General features: G+C 44.8%; 1 long non-coding RNA gene across 1 annotated transcript; it reads right to left on the reverse strand.

Moving 5' to 3' along the window:
* Window positions 1-440: 440 nt before the first annotated feature.
* On the reverse strand, window positions 441-17,901 carry LOC133365490 (uncharacterized). The gene is made up of 3 exons (XR_009758228.1): window positions 17,817-17,901; window positions 673-762; window positions 441-529 (listed from the first exon to the last, which is right to left on the reverse strand). It is a non-coding gene; the product is annotated as an uncharacterized LOC133365490 (long non-coding RNA).
* Between the last annotated feature and the right edge of the window lie 5,783 nt (window positions 17,902-23,684).

Here is a 23,684-nt window from a genome sequence, read left to right on the forward strand (position 1 = left end):
CCACATGCTGGCAAGGGTGTACCACTATTGGGTCATACCTGCATATGTGGTGGGAATGTGCAAAAGTAATCTTTTTAGCAAGCAGTTTTTACTGAAATTGAAAGCATCACCAGACTGTTGAAAGAACCCCAGAAATGGCAGTGCTTGGGTTATGTATAGGACCTAATAGAGGTCTTAGATCTAAAGAGTTCATTCAACTGCTGCTGGTCGCTGCCTGGGAGGTCATTGTGGGGGACTGGAAGACTCTACGTGGTTTCTCTCTGGACAAATGGTATGACCGCATATGGCAACTTGCTTTCCTGGAGAAATTAATGCAAAAGCTGTGGGTGGCCTGAGGTCAGAGTAAGAATGACACCTTCTTTGCCATATGGTTTGATTTTATTGACTATACTAACCAACCAGAACATGGGTGTTCCCCACCTTTGGCCTATGCACAGCAGTGGATTTTGTAATATCATTCCCCCCCCCTTTTCCCCTGGTAGAGGTCTTTTCTTCCGATAACCAACTTTTGCTGTTATTTCCAGACAACCTAGAAAAGCAAGTGATATGAAGGTTAGACCATGCCCCATATTACAATTACTCTTTCTGTGTTTTGACCTGCCCATGTTTTATTGTATATTTTCAAACATTCAATTAAAAAGTTATTTTTTAAAAAAGTTTTGTTTTACTCACTATTTCTTTATGGGAGATATACATTCTTCAATATTTGACCAGACTATGACTTGAAAGCGGTTGAGATGAACTGAAGACATCACCAAACAACTGGAGAGAATGGGAGTTTAGAACGAAGTCAAATATTTAACTTTCATATTGAAATTTACATTATTAATAAATGAGAATATTTTGTGAAATAGCAGATCAGATCATGTTTATTGATATACAGTGTTATGTATAGAATAAAACATAATACAAATAAGCAAAGCAAAACATTACATCCATCCAAAAATCATTGAGATCATCTGGGCCCTTATATTTATTACGATTTTTTTTTAAAAAAAATCCCTTCTAGTAACAACTAGCTCTAGATAGGCTGCAGTGATTTTCTGTGTATGTGCTATCATATTCTTCTTAACAGGTTTTTGCGGGTTAATAACTCTGAGTTGTTAGCAAGAAACCAAAGCTTTCCTACTATGTTTTCATATTTGTCCAATCTCCTGTGTACAGCATTCCTGAATGGCCAAGTGAAATTTCTCACAGAAGTGCACCAAACCAAAGTGGGACCTCTGAAGCACTTTAGGAGATTCAGAGATCCACATGTTTTTTTTTAAAAAAAAGCTTCAGATAGTACAGTGTGTTTGCAAGAAATGAAACATTTCACCCAAGCTTGCCACATATGGAAAATGTCAGGGTGGAGAGACAGAGGAAGCAGAGCTCTTTTGTGATTGACAGGTCTAGCTTCTAATCAGAGGTTGTCTTGTTCGGAGCCGAGGAATACAGGCACAAATGTTTCAGTAAAGCTTTCTCATTTTATTAAAGTTACATCAACCTTGAAAGCCTTTCGACTCATTCATCTAACTATGCTTTCTAGTAACTATTTCTCTGCCTGACACTGACTAACCTACTCTCCAGTTGCAGAAGTTGGCTCAGCACCCCTTCCTTGTCTCCACCCACTTAAATAGGTTTCCCTTTCGCACACAGATATTTGCTCCTTTGAAGTGCCGGCCATTGCTCTTCACGCCTCTGGATCCTGCGAGAGTGGGGAAAGAGGGGCTGGACCTCAACTTCCCCCTCTGACTGAGGGGGGCTGGCCATCTGGGTGGGCGTGGGAAATGGCTGGACGTCCGGTTGGAATCTGCCAACTGGTCAGGTGGCTCCTCTGCTGCTGGAGCAGGGGGCGTGCCCTCGACAGCATCCTCTGACAGCTCTCCCTATATTCCCACAGGGGAAGGGGGAAGCTGAGGATGCTGCAAGACCTCCTCCCTCAATCCTTCGCTCAAGTCCTCAAAGTCAGAGTCCTCCTCCTGCCAGCCCTCCTCCCTGACCTGGGTCACAACAGAGGGAATTTGCCAGAGCTTTCAAATCACAGGATGCTATAGTAATGTATCACCTTATTATTTTCCTGTGCTCTTTGTTAGTTCTGTTAGTGGTGCTTGCTGGAAAAATGCTTGATATTCAAGTCCTTTTGCCTCTCTGGCACATGACCACACATCCACTCCTGTCAAATCAGTGTTGCACTTTGTTTCTGTGACTTTTGGTGCTAATTGGGCAGAACACAAGCCTGCAGCTATTTTTGGCATACGTCATAATTTGCTAGCCCATGCCCCCTACCACCGTTCTTCTAAAATTTTGCAGGTTACTTTCCTAGGGATACCTTTCAAATTTATGTCAATTTCATAATAATAAAGTGTTGTGCACAAAACCATAGGGAGGGAAGAAAATCCCTTTTATTTGCAGAAAGCCCACTGCAGCCATTGTTCTGAAATTTGGTAAGGTTCACTCTCTAAGAAGGAGCTACCATGCCTGCAAATTTCATCCATTTCTGTAAAAAAAAAGTTATAGACTGTTCCCTTTTGAAGTGTTTAACGAGTCTAGCATAAAAACCCTTGGACCTATTTGTCTGCAATTTGACAGACATTATTTACTCAGGAAGATCAAACAGGGAAAAATGTTATAGCTATATTTTTATTTCCCCATAGTAGTGAACAGAGAAGACATGAATTTTTGCTTTTCCCAATCAGGATTCAGATTTAAACCCAGAACTGAATTGGACAGCCTCCAAAGCACTTAAGACCAAATCTTGCTCCTTTCTGAAGCTCCAAAGTGGAACCCAAACTTAATTTTGTGGTCAGAAACGTTAGTGGTTTCTCTGAATTCATGTTGTCAGTTGTTGTATATTTACTGCCATTTGTTCTAACCTTCACCTTTGATTACCCTCATGCTTAACTTATCCAAAAACAGTGCTTTAACTTTGTTTCGAGGTGATTTGCTACACACACACATGCAACATTTGATTCCATGAATTGTGTGAGCTAATACAATTGATAAACATTGTTTAGAGGTGATGTCAAATCATTTGAAATGTCTATTGGTAGTTTTTATGTATGGTGGCTCATTCATACACACACACAAACTATAAATTAATTAATTTATGATGTACCAAGACAAGTACTGTTAACTTTGGATTTCATTCTGTATTGATTTTTTTTAATATTGCCATGGCTTATGGCTGACCAAATAAATACCCTTTTTTACATGCAGGTCAGTTCTTGACACTGCAGTCATCAAATGATGGACATGTATGTATAAACTGATATTGAGTCTAGTTCAGCTGCCTACATTGGGATATTTCTTTCTGGGCTAAGTCACTTTTTAAAATCCAAAAAGTGACACTAAAATAATTTATTTTTGAAGATTTGCAGTATAAATACTTCTCCCCTCCTTCCCTCTTCTACCTTTTACTTCATGTTTACAATTTGTTGCAAGAAACTTCCTTGAAGTAATGCATCTTCCTAATACCACTAGTAAGGTTGCTTTTACACCTCAGAGGTAATTATCCAAGGAAAAGATACAATCACTGTAAATAAATTTAATGTAAGAAAATGAGTTCCACTAATTGTGTTCACCCCTGTAATTTAATAAAACTGTATCCAATAGATTTAAAAATTAGATTTTGTTCGCCTGTATGTAGCATTTGTGCAGATCATTAATTCTGAACCTCCTGATACTGTGGGCACAAGTGAGATCTAATTATTGTACTACTAAAGAAAATCGCATTTTGAATAAGACATAGCATGGATTTAATCATTCCAGCATGTCAGTTGTGTATACTAGTTTATTAACCTTTAGCAATTAAAGTGAGATTTTATTTCATTGATAATGTCTATTGTCTCTCAGATTTCACCTACAATAACACAGGTTTCATGTTAATGTTATTATTCACAGTTCTGCACCCTGTTGCTTATCCAAAAGTGCAGACAGCACTACAGATCTGAATCAATGTGGCTCATCACATGTGCATGGTTTTACTGAGCAAGTGCACGTACAATTAGAACACCACTTTTCCCCTGAAGATTCACCATCTCATTGTTCCAGTACAAATTAGAAAAGAAGAAAGTTAAATAGGAAGTGGGGAAATGTTAAGTGGAATCACCACAGGCTGCAGACTTGTGGTCCTAGCTGTATAGTGCACCTGAGGGTGGAGAAATAGCAAGAAAGGAGACTGATATGGAGAAAAGAAGTCTACAATTTTTATTGATTATAGTGACTCAGGGTTTAGCTTGGCATAGGGAAGGATCCAATCATTGCACAGCCCATCTGCTGTGTGATGTGTGAACCCTCCACCCCCAATCCCAATTGTTGTGGGGAACCTGGGGATTTGCCCCACCTTTGATGATAAAAGGGAGCAGAGCTTGGAAAAGTTACTTTTTTGAACTACAACTCCCATCAGCCCAATCTAGTGGCCATGCTGGCTGGGACTGATGGGAGTTGTAGTTTTAAAAAAGTAACTTTTCCAAGCTCTGAAAGGGAGATATGGGCCTGCTTGGCATGGAACGGTGCCAGAGATGCTGTGCCAACCAGGGATGCATTCACTCATCTTGCCTCCCCCGAGCTAGAGCTTTGGGTGGTGTGTCAGTCTCCATCACTATTAACTTTCAGGAAGAATTTGAAAACATTTCTGTTTACCCAGGCATTTGATGGCTGAAGATGTTTCTGGCAACCCAGAGATTACTGATTTATTATTATTATTTATTTATTAGATTTATATCCCGCCCTCCTCCCAGTATAAGCCCAGGGAGGCAAACAAAAGCACTAAAAACACTTGAAAACATCATAAAAACAGACTTTAAAATATATTAAAACAAAACATCTTAAAAAATATATTAAAACAAAGCGTAATTTTAAAAAACTTTTTAAAAACTTTAAAAACATCTTAACAAGCAATTTCAACACAAACACATGTCTTCCTTATTCACTACTATCGGGAAATAAAAATATAGGTATAACATTTTTCCCTGTTTGACCTTCCTAAGTAAATGGTGTCTGTCAAATTGCAGACAGGGGTATGCTCCACTGGTACTTCTAAGCTGCCTGTGCAGACTCTGCATTGGAGTTTTATCCTTTCGGGGGGGCTGTGTGGCCTGTGTGGCTTTGCCCTTAAAAGCAGTTCTGCCCACCCCTTCCTCAGGGACATGTCAGCCAAGGATCGAGGCTCAGACAAGTATAGTCATGTGAGAATTTACATCAGGGACTGTGACATTTTTCCTGAATGTATTCCGAGCGTACAAGGTGAAAAAGGTTGATTTTTGAAGGCTATTTCTGAGGCCTAGGCCATTCAGCTTTATTTTTTATCTGGGGACCCACAATTTCCAGCCACATTCCTGAGATCACAGCAGGCTCTGGGACTGTTAGATGGCTTATGGCAAAAGGGGGTATTTGATGACAGTCAGGGCCCTGAGAACCACACTGAGGTGATTTAAGAGGTGCACTCAAGGTATGCAGAAGCTTCCACCCCAGCAAATACCGTGTACCCAGCCAGCTACTTGGCAGAAGTGTAGTCAGCCTCCCCCTCCCCTTAGCTAGCTTTCTTCTTCTTTTTCTCCTTTCCCTCCTTCTACTTAGGGCAAAACAAGGAAAATAAATCAACATGATATCCAGCCAGGATGTGTTCTTGGACTTTACGGGAGAGGTGGATCCCCAGCAGATTTTCAAAATCTGTATAAGTGGAAGTTGCTTCCTCCTCAGAATGTGTGGCTTGCTGAGACACAAACCTTGCTCAGCCAAGGAAGCCTTCCCCTGCCTACATAAGGCCCACTCTGGTACGTCTGGGACCTTAGCAGCTGTTTTCCGGTATTTGGGGGGGGATTTCTCTTCAGAGGAAGCAGACGCACCTGTTGTTCCACCACTGTCTGAGGGTGCAACACTGTTTTTGAGCAGCCCACTTCTTGGGTTTTGCTAGAGCAACCATGGTACTATCCTGATTGAAGGCTAGGTGGAGCTTGACCACTTGTCCATATAAATCATGGCACATGCAAAAGGAGCCGGCCAAGTGATGCCTAGGACCATGAGGAAAATTCCCCAGAAGATACTGGAGGATGAGAGATCTTGGATCCTATCACCTGCCACACAGGAAGCACCATTGTTAAGATTACTGAAGTACAGTAGGGCCCCGCTTTTCGGCAGCCCGCTTTTTGACATTCCATTAATACGGCGGCTTTCAATTAGAATAAGACCCCACTCATATGGCGCTTGTTCTGCTTTTACGGCATTTTTTGGGCCTCAGGCACCAATTTATTGATGGAGTTCTGCTTTTCAGCAGGTTTCGCCTTTAGGCAGGGGTCTGGAATGTAACCCGCCGTATGAGTGGGGCCCCACTGTACCCCTTTTTAACATTCCAAAGCCAAGGTCTTCATTGCCCTAGGCCCCTTGCCATGTGCCTGGTTATAGGGCCCAAGGAGGCAGGTGCATGGAATGCTGGTGGTACAGGCCTGTGGCTTATATACAACAGGGGTGAACATGGCCTCCACCCACTCCCACTGAAAAGCTCATTCACCATAGAGTCCCTCCCCCTTGGCTTTCCTCCTTGTTTGCTCCTCTGGTGGGGCCTGGAATGCTTAGGGAACATTATCAGCACCTGAAGTCACATGTAGTTGCAAAATGGTAGCACGCACCGCTGAAGCCTTGAGTCACTCCTCTTAGTGATCTCACCACTCCTCAACCCTTGTGGAATTTTTAAATCAGATGATTGTTTTTATTACCAGCAGCACAGCCACTACTGTACCAGTTTCTGAGGAAACCTAAGCCACTCTTCTGCTACTGCCTGCTTAGATAACAGCTCTCAGCACCACCACTGTGTCCTACCCAGAGTGCGAGACACAAGACAGAGGCGTGACTGGAAGTAATTCTTGTTTTATTAAAGTAACGGTTACATCAAAGGCAGTGTGCTTCATAGACCTAACTATGCTGACTCACTAATGACTGTAACTAGGCTAGTTAGATATTCTCTGCAGCATATGGAGTAAGTTGACTCAGCACCCCAATTAGGGGGGTGCCACCTTAAATAGGGAAGGTCTTAGCCCATAATCTCTGACTCCTGCAAAGTACCACCTTCTGACCATCCTGTTTCTTGCGTTGTCTTGTGCAGAGCGAAAGGGGGCGAGCCTCCGTCTGCTCATCTGACAGCAAAGGCTCGCTAGGTGCCGGCTCAATCTTGGGGGGGCGGGGTGCAGTTTGGCGGGGAAGTGTTTGAAGTGCCAGGCGCAGGATCCTGGTGGGGTGCAGCTGCCGTGTGCGCCAGATCGCTTGCCAACAGCTCTGTTGGAGTGCTTGCAGTTGGAGTGGGAGCCACATCGATGGGAGAGCTGTCTGTGGGAACTTGTGGGCTGTCAGCATCTCCCCCTCCCTCACTGTCCTCAAAAACCTCATTCTCCTCCTCCAATACCTCTCCCTGATCCACCGGGGGAAACTGGGGCTCAGCATCATCCCCCCCTCCATGCACTATTCCCCTCCACCCCCTGGGCTTGGGCTTGTTCGGGTAGGCGTTGTGGAATGCTCTCACCAAGTCTGGCACATGAACGTCCTCCACCGCTTCCCAGGAACATTATGACAGATCATACCCCTTCCAGTGGCTCTGGGGGCAGCAAAAACTTGAAGGTGGTATCCCAGGTTGGGGGAAAATGGAGTATGTTGTGTGGGTGCACTGCATTGTTGTAAGCGATCTCTGCTAGGGGCAAGAAGGAGACCCAGTTGTCCTGCTGATAGTTGACATAACGATGCAGGTACTGTTCCAATGTCACATTAACCCTTTCTGTTTGCCCGTCTGTCTGCAGGTGATGGGACAATGAAAGTCTCAGCTCACTCTGCAGGATTTGCCACATTGCTCGCCAGAAAAGCGCTGTGAACTGGGTCCCTCGGTCAGAGACCAAACTGTCTGGGAGACCATGCAACCTATACACAGGCTGCACATACAAACGGGCCATATCTTGAGCATTCAGAACACCAGTGAATGGGATGAAGTGTGCCATCTTCGTGAAGGCATCCACTACTACCAACACTGTCATTTTCCCTTGCGAGGAACGGAGGTCAGTGACAAAGTCCATGGTGACCATTTGCCAGGGTCTTTGAGGGGTTGGGAGTGGCTCTAAGAGCCCCACAGGTCACCCCATGGTATGCTTGGCCTGAACACAGGTGGGACAGGACCAGACATAATGTTCTCGCTTTATTTGAGGCCACTAGAATTCCCCGGTGACTGCTTGTAAAGTTTTGCAGACTCCAAAATGTCCCACAGCAGGGGAGTTGTGACACTGATGCAGCACCTTGGCCCTCATTTTTCCAGGAGGCATGTACATGGTGTCGTGATAATGTAGCACCCCTTCCCTCAGCGCAAAATCCTCAGGATTCCCAGAGGGTGGTGTCGTCAACTCTGAGCACTTCTCGAATGGATCCTACTCTTGCGCCACCCACAGATCTGTCAGCCAGGATTCCTGGCATGCTCCTGCTACTATCTTCTCGGGGGGTATAAGCAGTTGTGGCAGTCTCAGAATCGGGTTTTTGAGGTATTCCGGCTTACAGGACAATGCGTCCGCTCACTTGTTCTGCACTTGAGGGATATAGTGGATTTTGAAGTGAAAATGGGCGAAGAACTGAGGCCAGCACACCTGACTCTGATTCAGCTTGTGGGAAGTGTGGAGACTCTCCAGATTCTGATGATCGGTGCACACCTCAATCTCATGCTGCTCTCCTTCCAGGTGATGTCGCCAAGTCTCAAAGGCATCCTGGATGGCCAGCAGCTCGTTCTCCCACATGGTGTAGTTTTGCTCTGAGCTGGTCAACTTCCACGAGAAGTAGGCGCAGGGTCTTAGACCCCCCCTTTCAGCACTGGTTGTAAAAGCACTTATCTGATGGCTACGTCTGACGCATCCATCTCAACCAAAAAAGGGTATGTGGGATCCGCACGTTGTAGTATGGGCTCCAAGATGAACTACTCCTTCAATTCTTCAAAGGCTCTTTGTGTGGCTTCCATCCAGCAAAAGGGGCCCGACCTCATCAAGAAGTCTGTGAGAGGTGCTGTCTTGTCAGAGTAATTCACAATGAACAGGTGGTAGTAGTTGGCAAACCCCAGGAAACGTCGTAAATCCTTCTTGGTCCTGGGCAGAGCTTGGAAGATTACTTTTAAAAAGTAATAAATTACAGTTACAGTTACATGGCCCCAAAAAAGTAGTAATTACCATTACAATTGCTCTGAAAGTAACTGATTACTTTACGTTTCCTCCAAGGTAATCACTACAATTACATTTCAGTTACTTTAAAAAAAACGCCTACAAGGTGCTGGCCTTGGCTGCTGCACATCTAAGTAGCCTAAAACAACATTAAAAATAAACAAACACGTACAGAGGTAGTAGAATAATTATTTTTATTCATAAGATAGCAATGGTGGTCTCTCCACTGGTAAGGGTGGTGCAGAGGGAGGCTGAGGCCACCACTCAGGTCTTTGCACATCAAACCAAGTGCAACCCCCCCACTCAGCCAGCCAGCATAATCTCTCTCACTTAACCACCTCCCAGACCCTGTCCTGCCACCAACTAACGGACACTCACTCAAGCAAACATTTTCCCCTGAGATGCAAAAAGGTTAAAATACTGCAAATGCAGCACAGTAGCCAGAGGGGGAGGTGGAGGCCACTTTGTGTGCCAAGTGCAAACATAGTATTCTCTCTCTCTCTCTCTCTCTCTCTCTCTCACACACACACACACACACGTTGTCATCTTTCACCTCCACAGTTCTTTCTGTCCATTCTGCTGCTGCCTCCTTCTCCTCCTTTATCCATGTTCTTGACATCAGGATCCTTCCTCCCTCCACTTCATTCTTCACCACCACTATCCATTTTTTAAAATAATTGTTTTCTTCACTCCACCCCATCTCACTCTCCGCCTCCTCCCTCGTCGCCTCCAGCCCATCCGCAGAGCATGAGGAAAGAGCGACACTGCACAGAAGCCCAGTTTGAGGCACATGATTTTCATGCACAAATCAGAGGAGCAGAAGACTTCCCCTGCTCCCCTCCCAAGTAACGCCCAAAAGTAATTCTGGAAACGTTACAATTACTCCACAAAAGTAGTAAAATTACTCCCAGTTCTATTACAATCAAAATGTAAAGGAATTACCCACTCGTTACTCAAAAAAGTAATGAATTACAAGTAATTTGTTACTTGTAACTAGTTACTTCAAAGCTCTGGTCCTGGGGACCTGCCAAGTGAGAACACAGTGGACTTTGCCTGGATCCATCTCCACTCCAGATGGTGAAATGTGATATCCCAAAAGTCCAGTGTGGTCAAGTCAAACCCGCACTTCAACAACTGCAACACTGCCCACACATGTTCTTCATGATTCTCTGGGGAGTCCGAATATATCAGTATATCGTCTAAATACACGATCATAAATCAATCCGAGTAGTTCCTAAAGATGTCATTCATGAAGTTTTGAAAGACTTCCGGAGCATTAGATAGCCCGAAGGGCATCACCAGGTATTCAAGCTGGCCTTAGCAGGTCTTGAACGCATTCTTCCACTCATTCCCCTCCTTTATTCGCACCAGGTTGTAAGCTCCCATCAAGTCCAGCTTGGTGTAGAACTTAGCCAACCGCGAACACTCCAGCATCTCCGTGATGTTTGGCAGCGGGTAACTGTTGGGAATGGTGATTTGATTCAGCACCCAGTAGTCATTACATGGATGTAATTCCCCATTCTTTTTCTTAATGAAAAACAAGGGTGCTCCTGCCGGGGACTGAGAAGGTAGAATGAACCCACTCTTCAGGTTTGTGTCCAGGAATTCCCTCAGCACCACCAGATCCAGCTCCAACAGGGAGTAGATCCTTCTGGATGGAATGCACACCCCTGACATCAGGTTGATGGCACAGTTGTATGGGCGATGGGGGGCAGTTGGTTGGCTTCCTTTTTGTCAGACACATCTCGGTACTCTTCATATTTCTTGGGCAAAGGAGCCCCCTCCTGCAGAACCGCTCCAGCCACAACCTCTAGACCTGGCTTCTTCTGAGGCTGGCAGTGCTGATGACAATACTTCGAGGTGAACACCACCACCGCCTCATCCCAAAAAATTGTTGGATTGTGCTATACCAGCCATGGTATTCCCAACACCATGGGAAAACGGGGTGCCACATAGAATGACAGTACCTCCACATGCCCTGGGATCTCCATTCCTAATGTCTTTGTCGCTCTGGTCACAGTTCCTGACTTTAGGGGTCAACCATCATTGGTCTCGACGGACAAGGGCTGTTCAAACATCTGAAGGGGTATACCATTTTTGCGGGCAAAGTCCCAGTCCATGAAACTTGATGAAGCTCCACTGTCAATCATGGCCTTGGCTTGGAAGCTCTGTCCTGAGGGTAAAGTCAGTCACACCAGCATGAGTAGGGCGGCTTGCGATGGGAGGGGCTGCTGATGAGGCTGCTTCTTTGGCTTGGCTTCCAACTCTTCAGCCTCTACAAGAGCTGGCATTTGGAGTTTTCTGGCACTGGGGTCTTTTCGATTTTGGAAGGGCACCCTCAGGCCAGGTGTCCCCCTTTTCCACAGTAGAGTCACAGCCCCTCCCTCTTGTGCTTCTCCTCCTTCTCCAACAAGCGTGGTCGAGCTCCACCAATTTACATGGGCTCCACCCCCAACAAGGTCAAGGTTCCCATGTTAGGAGGATAACGGATGTGGGGGAGAGGTAAAGGTGCCTGGGAATGGAGCAGCTCCACTCTGTGCTCCAAACGACAGCCCTCGAGACAGGGGCTAAGACACTGAATGTATTAGTGTAGACCCCCACAGATCCCTTTCCCTGTTTCAGAGTCCCTAGGTGGTGGGCAACTGTCTCCTTCTGCTGGGGATCCTGAAACATCTCGTTAATGGCAGCGACAAAGGCAGTGTATTGACCTAGGACAGGGTCATTTCTGATCAGGTATGGGGTGATCCATTTGGTGGCTTCTCCTTCCAGAAGACTGATGATGAAGACCACCTTTGAGTCATCAGTTGGAAACTCAGCTTGACAAACACGTATGTATAATTCACACTGGGCAAGGAATGTGGTGAACTGGTCACCGGAGGGTAACCCCATGGGAGACTTGATTCTAACACAGCCTTTCCCAACCAGTGTGCCTCTAGAAGTTGTTGGACCACAACTCCCATCAGCCTCAGCCAGCATTGCCCATGGGAGGCTGATGGGAGTTGTGGTCCAACAACATCTGGAGGCACACTGGTTGGGAAAGGCTGTTCTAACAGGTGGTGCTGGTGCCAGTGCCACGCCTCCCTGGGCGATCAGGGCTCTAAGGTTCTGGTTCTCAAGTTGTAAGTCCTGAGTCATGGCTTGGAGGTTCTGGAGCTCAGCATACAAGGCTTTGATGGTCACTGGCAATCCCCCTTCGGTGGTGGCACTAGTCTCCATGTTATCCGTCATGGGAGCGTCGGGGAAGAGAGATAATGGCTGAGTCAAGCTGTCCTGCCCAGAGTGCAAGTCATGAGATGGAGGCAAGACTGGAGCTCTGTTGGAGTGCTTGCAGTTGAAGCGGGAGCCACTTCGATGGGAGGGCTGTCTGTGGGAACTTGCAGGCTGTCAGCATCTCCCCCTCCCTCACTGTCCTCAAAAACCTCCTCCTCCTCTGATACCTCTCCCTGATCCACCTGGGGGAACTGGGACTCAACACACTGAAAGCCTCACTGTTTGGCCTTTTCTGATGCTAGATCTTGCTGCCAGTCACCACTCAATAAGATGGCAGCACCCCATCACTGCCATTGCTGGAGGCCTTGCTGCCACTCTAAGCCCTCCACCACGACTGCAACAAAGCCCGCCTGGATCCCTCAAGGCCAGATCCCATGTCTCCAGAGCTGCCACTGCCGAAGACATTGCCAGAGGCACCGCCACCTCCTATTTCAGCTGTCTTTGGCCCTTCAATGCCTCTTCTAGTCTTCAAGCTCTTTAATTCTCAGGTCTTCACTCCAGAAAGTCCTCACCTGAAATGGATATAGAGGCTGGACTGAGCCTTCCTAAGTAGCCTATGGGTGGACCTGATAGAGGCTAGTACTCCTTCCATGCCCATGTGCCCCATTTCCAGGAGAGGCAAGTAATGAACTGACTGGCTTCTGCAGCAGCCGCCACCCAGCCCCCAGACCATGCCTGTGTGGTGGCCCCATTTCAGCATGAAGTCCCCACCCACCCACTTCTGGGTGGCCACTACAATACAAATTGGGTCTCAGGGAAGTCCGGGGCCAAAGACTTAGCCCTACAAGGCAAAACAGCCACATACTTATTTCCCTTTTTAAATAACATTCTTTTCTTCTATTGCCAGTTAAGTCAAGTAGCTCCAGAGACCACATTTCACAGCTCAGCAGAGAAATAGTATCATTTTTAAAAGTTGTGTTTGTGCATCAGCAGCTTTGAGCATTTAAGAATTTAGTTTCTGAAAAGTGTAAAGCATTTTCTCCATTTGCACAAGAAGCCAAAATAAGTTTATTAAAAAAAAAAAAACTTGAAATGTTCAACATATAGGGCAAGACAAGAAGCTTTTGAAATATTAATAGCTTTCTCCTTGCTAGCCATGTTTTCCCCTTACTTGAAGATTTAAGGCCTTTATTGCTCTCTTAACTCCATGAATAGGTATAGGAAATATAAAAGAAAAACTCTGACTGATGTTATTTAACAGATTCGTCATTAGTGGCTTGGATTTTTCAAGTGCTCTGTGTGTGTTTATTTGTGTATATGTGAGTGTTGCTGTTGTTGTTTTTAATTTTCCAGGGTTCTTTGTTTGAACAGCCTTGAGACTTTTGCCCACAACAGATCATTTGCCTGACTTGTTAACAGGATCATCCTTTGCCATGGCCCGTTGCTGCTAGCTCCTGCAGGATTAACATCCCAATTGTGGCACAAATCTGCAACTCGTTTGTGCATAATAACAAGTCATTTCACTCAGAAAAGTTTCCAAAATCTACACAACCATTCTGGAGCCAGCACCAGGCAAAGTTAGGAATTACAGGAGCTTTTAAAGATGAAATTCCAAATTCTCACAACTCAGACTGCTTCTGCTCAAAAATTATTTTGCAGATAATTTGTTACCTGCTACTGTCTAGTCCAGTGATTCTCAAATGATTCACCACTGCACACTGGTGTGCCGCAAGAGGTGACTAGGTGTGCCACAAATATTATGAAAGTATATTTTAAAAATGAGAAGAAACCCATTTGTATTTAAGTTATTTTTATTCATAGTTTAAAATATATTAATATATTTTAATTTTGTACACAAAGTGTGCCGGAAAATTTTTGTATGTTTTACAGTGTGCCACGAACCTAAAAAGTTTGAGAACCACTGGTCTAGTCTCATGCGTCTCCAGTTTTCTCCCACTTCAATACTGCTCCACTAGCAATATTCACTAGCTGCATGTGCTATATTGTATATGGCTGGTGGCACAGAAGTTGTCAGTGATATCTCACTGCCTGGCTCACTGCCCTCACTAAGCCTCTGAGAAAACTGAAATCTGCCTTTTCATGTACCAAACTGAAAACACAGAAACATTCCATATTGGGGAGTATATAGTTCAATGTTATTTTAATCACTTTGAACATATTAAGACATCTTGGGTGGCTATTATGTTTCTGCCCAGGTGGTGCTTATAGGGCCAGTGCTATCATTGCTACGTCCTCAATCATACCTCTCCTACTAGTGCAATTATACCAAAGCCAGAACCATCTCCAGTCCCAATGCAGCAGCAGCAGCACTTGTTCTCTACTGTTTCATAGAATTCAGTGTTGTGCAGGGAACCGGGTGTGAGACAGACCTCTGCACATTGCCAACACACCCTGGAAGAAGACTCATGGCAGAGTATTGGTGGAACAGTCATATTTATTTAAATGTCAAACAAAAACCAAATTATGTAAGTGTGGGCAGGTGGGTTTGAATTAGCGTGTATGAGGGAAGCATCCCTCCACTCCCCTGGACATGCAAACAACCACATTCCATGGCTCCTCTGCCAAAGATTGAAAGAAAATTCTCCCTCCCTGCTAAGTGCTTGGTTATGTGACCCAACATGCACACCCAGGCTGCACTGTCCTGTGTTCACCAAAATGTGCGCACCAAGCCTAAAGGGCAGCCCCAAGGACCTCCCAAGCCAAAGGCTGTGAACAGTAACTCAAGAGTGCCTGTAACCCAATGATGCCTCAAGGTACCTGTCAATTGAATTCTTAAATTTCTTTACATGCCTGCACTAAATGCCGCAGGAGGTGATAAGCTTCTGCTTGTTCGCCTCCACTCACATAGGCAAGAGAGCTCAAACAGAGATCTTTACAGATCTTCTAGAAGGATATCAAGACCTTCCACCAAGAGATGAAGTCCATCATCCCTGTACAAGTGAGGAGAGTCACTAAAACCTAAGCCTGGAATGTGGGATATAACCCCTTTTACCTATGCCAAAATGACTTTCTTCACCAAACAATTTAATCCCCACCATTCCATATCCACTGTATTGCAATCCACAGCTCTCATCCAATTCAACTCCACCTCTCAAGCAGCTCCAACTGCACCATCACCATATCCAGGCCCACTTCTGGATCCAACAGAGATCTTTAATTATTCCACTGCAAATATCAAACCCCATCCTGTGGACAAAGTGGTTATTTCTCCAAATTTAACACAAGTGGGAAATGATCAGTTGCATATAACTAGCACAAAGTGGGGGGAAGCTCATTGCAGAGTATGGGCTCACACCTTCCTGACTTCCCACTAAACATTAACCCTGTGAGACATCCGTCATCATGTCCCATTGCTGAAAAGTTGGCCCTTCTACACTCCCAAAAGATGACAAAATGGCTGCAGAATAACAAACTCACAGGATATGGCAACCGGCTGAAACCTGTCAAGGAGGAAAATAGGAAAATGAGAATATGCGCTAACAACCTAGATTACAATCTGATGTAAGCCTTAAACACTGCAGATTGTCATCTGAATTGCCTGAGGTGCTCCATGGGAAGCCCACTAGGGCAGCTGCTATTGCTGTACCAACAGCTGGATCTCAGTTTATGACCAGCATCACCCCAAAAATGGTACTGAGTCAGTACAAAACCATCTCCAAGGGAAAAGTAATTCAATGGGCCACTAGGCCTTACAACTGCATACTTCCACCACGCAATAACTGGGCAGGGTTGGATGTATAGACAGGGAGCGAGGCCCACACAAGCTCCCACTCCCATCTGGTTAAGCTGCATCAAAGTGAATTGCGCTGCTGGCTCAGTGATCAAGATGTCCTCCCACTGGAGTGCCTCAGGAGGTTTGTCATGCTAAGGCCCAGCTGGGAGGTCACATGGCTGAAGGTACCATAAAAAGCAATCAAAGCCACTATAGAGAAAGAAACCTTTCCAACTAAGGCAACAGTAAGAAGATGACTTCTGGGGTAATAGGAAGCCTCCTATCTGGTGTGCCTAATGGTAACCTGGCCCATTGCTCCAGCATTTTACATACCCCACCAATCATGGAATCTGGAAACTTGCTGACATGTGCAACAAAGGCTAATCCTGAGAGGTACACCCAAAGGCACACACTGCTCTCCTCCCACCCCTCAAGAACACCATCAATTGCATGAGATGCACAACTGGAATGAGGCATCAAGGTGCATGGTGCTGAACATAAGACACTCCTCAGACTCACAGCCACATTGATAGCATGTTTGCCTAGTTCTTGATGCAATAGCACTGGAGATGGCCAGGTGTGCAACTAACTGTTGAGACTCCATAGGCTGTTGGGCATCTACACTAGGATGGGGAAGGCACCTGGCGCCAATTCCACCTTCTCCTTTTTCAGTGCTGAAACCCTGGCAAGTGAATCACAATATAAATTAGCCTTGCATGCAGGCTTCCTAACACGAAGGTTCATACTAGGTGCTGCATGAAGATCCCATGAGACCGCATGCTCCCTCTCAAGGGCTTCTACCTTCACCATCCAAAAACTTGTCATGTACAATGCACTGACACTGTATACCAAAGTCAGACCATTGGTCCACCCAGCCCAGCACTGTCTACGTGGGCTGGCAGCAACTTCCCAGGGTCTCAGACCAGGATCTCTCTTCCAGCTGCACCCAGAAATGCCAAGGGGAAAAAATCAGCCAGATAGGATCAGGCACGTAGCCTACCAAACATGTGGAAGATCAGCAAATCTCCAAGGGAAGGAGTAATTGCAGTACACACTGTACAGCCAAAAGGCAGAATCTTAAAACAAGAATGCTAAGGCATGCAGTAGCATGTGCCTGAACCAGGCTGCCAGATTTACTCCAGAATTTGCAGGTAGGAATAACAACGACAAAAGATATACTGAAGGCAACAGGCAGTGCTCAATAACAATAATGTTGAAGAGTCAGAAACCAAATGTGACCAACTGAAGGGCAGTAGACTAGCTAAAAAAGATCAAACCACATGGGAGGGAGGTTGAGATTGACGCTGAGTCCGTCTGCAACCAAAGCAGATGGCCCAGTGATGAGCTAAGGCCTTTCCCACAACTACGGCTGACAAATCCACAGCAGTATCATGAAGGAAATGGCAGAAATCTAGCAGGATAGGGAAAGGGCAGGGGGCATAGAGGCACTAGATGGAGCTAACACCTACAAACCAGATGGATGGGGAAGAAGGCCAATCCCAAACCTTTCCCAGTCCTCACACCCCAAAGTCTCCATCCAAATAAGGGTTGATGGCAAATAGAGAGACGGGGGGGACAGGCCATGGCCTGTAGGCCACTGCAGCCTGCGAGGTGGCAGAGGGGTGCCCAGTCCGCCCTTATTCAATAGCAAGCCAAAGTTGCTTGAAGCCACAGATCCACACTGAAGAGAACCCCCGCTCCGTGCTCGGTTTACTTACCGGGCCGCAGGGCGAGATTTGCAGCCTGGAGTGAAGCCCAGCTGCCATCAATGAAGAGGGCAGGCGCGCCCGAACTGGCATGACGTCATCAAGGTGCGCCTCAGAGGATGAGCAGCCGTGCCTATTTAAGCTCGCGCCGGCTCCTCCTCTCCCTCTTCTTTATTTGGCACCCACCCTACCCTCCCTCTGCTGCAGTGTGATTAATTTGGTCTCTTCGGGGCCGACTAGGAATATTTGGCTTGCCTGCGCCTTTAGCCAGCGGGTTTCTTTTGCCTATTCCACACTGTGGTTAGCGGTGAGGGTGCTCAGGGTTAGCATGGGTGTTGTTCTGTGTTTATTAGGTTGATTTGGCTGTTTGACTTAATATTTTAATTGGTCGCTTTATGGCAAGGAAGTGTGGAAAGGTTAAGGGTGAAGGGCAGCTAGGTGACACCTTTAGGCACCTTTGGAGGTGATAGGCGATTCTGGAGGCCTGCAGCTCAGGATTGTATGGCCCGAGGGCAGATATGGGTCACCTTTGGGACCAACAGGTCTCATCCACTCGGAGTTTCAGGGCACCGGGGGAAGGCGGTGACGCCTGTTGGCCTTCCTACACACCACATGGGTGTGGTCAAGGCAGGGGGTTGGGAGATTGGCACCCCCTTGCCTGGCAGGGGTTGAATCGCCCCAATAGCTGCAAGCAGGCTTTGCCTGACTCACCAAGATAATCCCGCACTTATGTTCCCCTCTGCAGGTTCATTATTCTGATATGGATTTGGTTAATAAAGTGGCCCGTTATTTAACCCAATGCATATTGTGTCTGTGCCTTATTTCACCCCTGGGCTGCAAAGATTGCCGCTTTGTGGTCAAAAGGCCCACCAGACCTAAAGGGAAGCCTTCTGCCGTGGCCTTGGCAGTGTTGAGAAGGAGCACAAGTCATACTCTCCAGTGCTGCAAAAGGAAAGAAGGAAATGGAGGAGGAGTACATAGCAGGCTTAAACAGAAGCCTGATTGTCCCATTCCTATTGGGCACTCCAGCCCATGAGATCTCCAAGGCCCTCTCCCCTGGGTGAGACCAACTCAAGTCTTTTTCCCAAAATGGGTCTGTAGCAAATTCATTCCCACTGAAGAGTGGGAGTGGCATAATCGTAGCAGTCCTTAGCTACTCAAGAGTTGTGTCCCTGCTTAAAATTGCACAGAGCTTTTCTGCAAATATCAAGCCAGAGAGGAGTTTTCATTAGCAATTGACTTAAGAGAACAGCTACGTTTGGAAACCTTCAACAAAACTTCAGGGTTGCATTTAGCCTTTGTTTTTCCTGGCAATCGGGATGTAACATTCTATAATCAGATCATAGGATTATATATCAACAAATCACTCTTTTCCATGTTTGTTTGATTACATCATTATAGATGACTACCCCGTCATTGGATCAGCATTTTTGCTTGCAAATGGGCCTGGCTCAAGTTCACTAAAGCATTACTTGAAAAGCTCTGAAATGTGGAAAGAGCGGATGAGCAATTTTATCAGCTACATAAGCTTTTTGTAAATATTTAGTTCGGCTCTGTGCATAAGGGATCTGAGGAATACCATTCTTCAACATGTTAGTTTAACTATGTGGCCAATACTGTAACGCAATTCATTAAACTGTATCAGACTCATTGTATTTCACTATTTCCTCCATCTCTTTAGAGCAGAGGTCAGCTGCTAGCAGCTCGTGGTCAAAACCCAGGTCCCTGGAAGATGCTCTCTGGCTCCCAAAGGTGCCATTTGGAAAAGACAAGGGAACAGTCCCCTCCAGGTTTCAGACCATATGTGATTATTCCTTGGGAGCACCTGTATCCCTGACAATTACATTAAGCAAGTAACCACAACAAACTCTTTTAAAATGCACTTGTTTTATTTTTTCAATTTAACCTGGCATATATCCACTGGCGACTGGTGGCTCCATGTTAGTGGGGCAGTGGAATCTGCTCCAGGTTGTAATCCAAACTTTCAAGGAGCTGTCCAAGGAGGTGAAGTTCAGACCTTGAAAGTTCAGACTAAAACCCTGAGCAGATTCCACTGCCCCACTGGCATGGAGCCACCAGCTGTCACTGCTTATATCCAGGAGAAGGACTTTGATCCCAGCTGTGAATCTTGCCCCCTATCAAAATCTTGTTCCTCTCCTGGTGTCCCTCCATAGAGGGAGAAAGTGTGTAGATGAACACCATCTATGACAATGAGATTTGGCAGCCAATCATTCTGGCGTATGGACCACGGTTCTTTCTAGCCCTAGTCTATCATCTTCTATCTAAGTGGCAAAAGTAATTGCTGACCAGAGTTTTAGATGTCCTTATTTCCCCTTTTCTAAAATAAAAAGAATGTTGTTCATATATCTTTTAAAGAATTGAAGAGACTGTTTTTAAAAAGCTATTTCCCAAACCCTTTTTTCACCCTCTTTCACTTTGTTCATTGTTTATCCTTCCCCTTTTTATCTGCTAAACCTTGGTGCATTCAGTCAAAGAGATGGATTAACCTGCAGCATAATAGGCACATGATTCAAAAATCATCTGATGTCAGGTTTGAAAGGAGGACTGGGGAAATCAATTTATATTCCCAAATAGACCTTGAAAAAAGAAATTCAGAGTCAAGAAAGAGAATGATGTCATCTCGAGATAGCATTTTTAATCCACATTCGGAACAGGTGTGTGGACATGTGAGAAGAGGGTTAGAAGAGAGTCTAGTGAAGTATAGCAGAATGATAGGAGCAACTTATTATGCATCACCATGATGTCTAGCACTTAATTCAGATATGTAGCCCTGAGATTAATCATAAATGGCCGTGTGCATCCAATTGTTCTGAGGAGAGGGAATCAGCTGGCAATCATCACCACAAGACAGAGCTTTTTTTTTTCTCAAATAAGCAGAAGAAAAATGAGTACTTTATTCAGAGGGCTTTCATTGCACAACAACAGTCTATGTCTTTTTGTCACAGAGCTGTGTGTTGGCTGACCAAAATCAACCCAGATGGGACATCATTTTTTAACACAAGCAAGACTCCTGTTGTGTGGGAAATATCATACTACGAAAATATGTGTCAAGTTATAGATTTGGAGTAGGATAAATCAGAGATTGCCAACTTCTGAATTCTCAGGGAGACCATCAGTTCTCACTGTATAGGGAGAGGGATTATCTGGAAGTGTATTTTCCCCACACAACTTGGTTCTTTCCTGGGTGTCTCAGGCCTTTTAATAAAGCCAGTGCCTCCGAGCAGAAACAGCTTCCTTGTTGTGGAACATGTGCACTTGGGCATGGCTGGAGCTCTACACACAAAACCCAGAATAAGGCATAACTTTAAAGTGCAAAATATCTGTCTTACATACACAACCATTGAATATCTTACAGTTGCTAGGGACCAGATAACATTTGTGAGCCAGATTTGGTCCCAATACCACTAGTTTCAATCCCTGTTATAAATAGTAGCAAGAGGGTGAACCCTTGTCTTTTTAGAATGGATAAGCACCAGGAAGTAGACCTGAAAATAATGACAGCCTTTACTCTGCAATAGACTGTTATTTTTGTCTCAGGGCTCCCAAATGATCCCCTTTGGGTTGATCAACTTTGGCTAGCAATATGATTTGTGAAGCAAGCATTGCACCACTAGAAAGCCTGCCCTAAAATGTATCTCTGTGCCATCCATACATCTCCATCTTTACCCTTGAATTGTCAGCTGTATTCTTCAAGGTTGCCATTAACTTCTCCCTTTCTGCACAAACTAAATCTCATCCAGCTTGTTTTTATGCATGAAGGAGGAGCTCTCATCTTACATGGACTTTCAGCTCACTGTACCATATCAAACTTTGGAATATATATCCTTCAGGATGATAGTGGTTCACCTTTACCAATATATAATAAATCCCTTCTGCTATCAAGCTTTGGATTACTGCTGCACTGGATGCTCCATGTTTTGACTTTTATCTCAGCAGTTCAGCTCTCAAGACCTGGAAATGATTAGACTCTGTCCACATCTAATAAATCTCCAAGGACCTGAACAATGGCATGCTCCCTTTGCCAAAATGATGATTTAACTCAGGATTAGGAACAGTAAAAGGACATCTTTCTGTCTGCCCCCAGGATTAGGAACAGTACACTGCATGATAAGTAATCGTTTCTATACTATTTGAAGCACTTAAGCAAATCGTGTTATTGCCTCTTTTATCTGTCTGTCTGTCTGTCTGTCTATCTATCTATCTATCTATCTGTCCAAGTTCTATTTTAGCAGCTGATCCCATAGAAGAATCTCCACAGAATCTGCATCAACAAGAATGGGTTTGTTTCTCGTTTTGACAATTCTATTTTTGTACTTTCGTGCTGCCACTAACTTCTTCATTGCTGACGCTCACCTTCATTCTGTCCTCTCATTTAGAGACATGCAGGCCTGATTTAAACATTACCTGATTGTTGTCGCTTCTGTCACATGGTTTGCTCCTATGCCATTTAAGTAGCATATTACGCTTCTGCCTTGCATGGTTAGGGCAGAGTGTATAGATACATACCACAGCTGTGACATCTGATGGGTCTGGTACATATTAAAATTATGCAATAATCCCTTATTGCCAGGATTTTAAGTGACCTTCCTCCCTCCCAAGTTTCACTCAATCTTCAGATGCAGCAGCTAATACTGTTTCCATGTTAATCACTATATAACAAATTCCCTTGCTTTGCTACCAATAGAACTGTTTGTATATGTTTTTGTATTTTTATTATGATATATTGTATTTTATTTTGTTTGTTCACCGCCCTGAGAGCTATTTCGCTAAGGGCGGTATATAAATTGAATAATAAATAAAATAAATAAATAAATAAAAATAAACTATTCAATTAAATTAATTTTCAAGGCTATCTTGATCCCCATTCCTGACCTTCTGCTGTTGAGTGACTCCGGGCAGACTCTAAAAAACAGGCAGATGTCCTTAATTACAAGTGGACCAGGGTATCCTCAGTCCAAGACCAACACTACTCATGATGCCATATTGATGTTTAGGTCATCATTCATGTTATCCCTCCATGCAGAGGTTCTGCAACTTTCTTGGCTTGTTAAGGCCTTCATTACAAGAACTAAACCAACCCTATTTTCCTGGAGTAGTTCAGTCCTTTAGAGTCTTCCAGTTAGATGTTAATGCAGTAATTTGTTACTTTTTTGCATATGACTCATACACCTTTATTTAAGGTTCTTTTTATGGAATATTACATTTTCTTATCACCTAAAATATGTTGCACCTAAGCTGCAATATTTCTCCAAAAATAGCAGAACTATTATTGTTGTCATGTGGAATGTGATTATCCAAGTGAGATACGGATGGCTTTGATGGCTTCCACTCCAGAAACACTTCCTTTATTTTAATGCAGTAAGATTCCCCCCCCCCTCCAGATTCCATGAAACCTCATGAGTCACATTCCAGGATCCACTGGATTGCTGGGTTTACTGTGCATGTGCAGAAGGTTCCAAGCATATGTGATGGGGTGTGGTACAGTCTGAGACTGAGTCACCACCATCTCTTTTCATGCTTTCTTAGCCATGTGCAGGTTTTTCCCTCAGACCACCCAGTCCTTGCGCTTCCCTTTCCTCAACATCTTATTCCCTGTATCCTCTTTCTCTGGTTCCTGTTTACTCCAACCTGTTCTTGTTTCTACTTAGTTCCCTTTTTCAGTCAGCCATCTTTTGAGCTCTCTGTTGCTTGATTTGCCTTAATTTCCAGGGATCTTCTCCCACTTAACATATCGAGCTCTGGAGATGCCTACATACAGTAACTCCTTTTGCTGAAAGGCAACGTGGAAGTCTTTTCTCAGTTACACTGATCTTTTACTTTCCTCAACTGCTGGACTATTTGAGGGAATTCTGTTGACCA

The sequence above is a fragment of the Rhineura floridana genome, chromosome 10 (genome assembly GCF_030035675.1).
Source record: "Rhineura floridana isolate rRhiFlo1 chromosome 10, rRhiFlo1.hap2, whole genome shotgun sequence".
NCBI classification, from domain to species: Eukaryota; Metazoa; Chordata; class Lepidosauria; order Squamata; family Rhineuridae; genus Rhineura; species Rhineura floridana.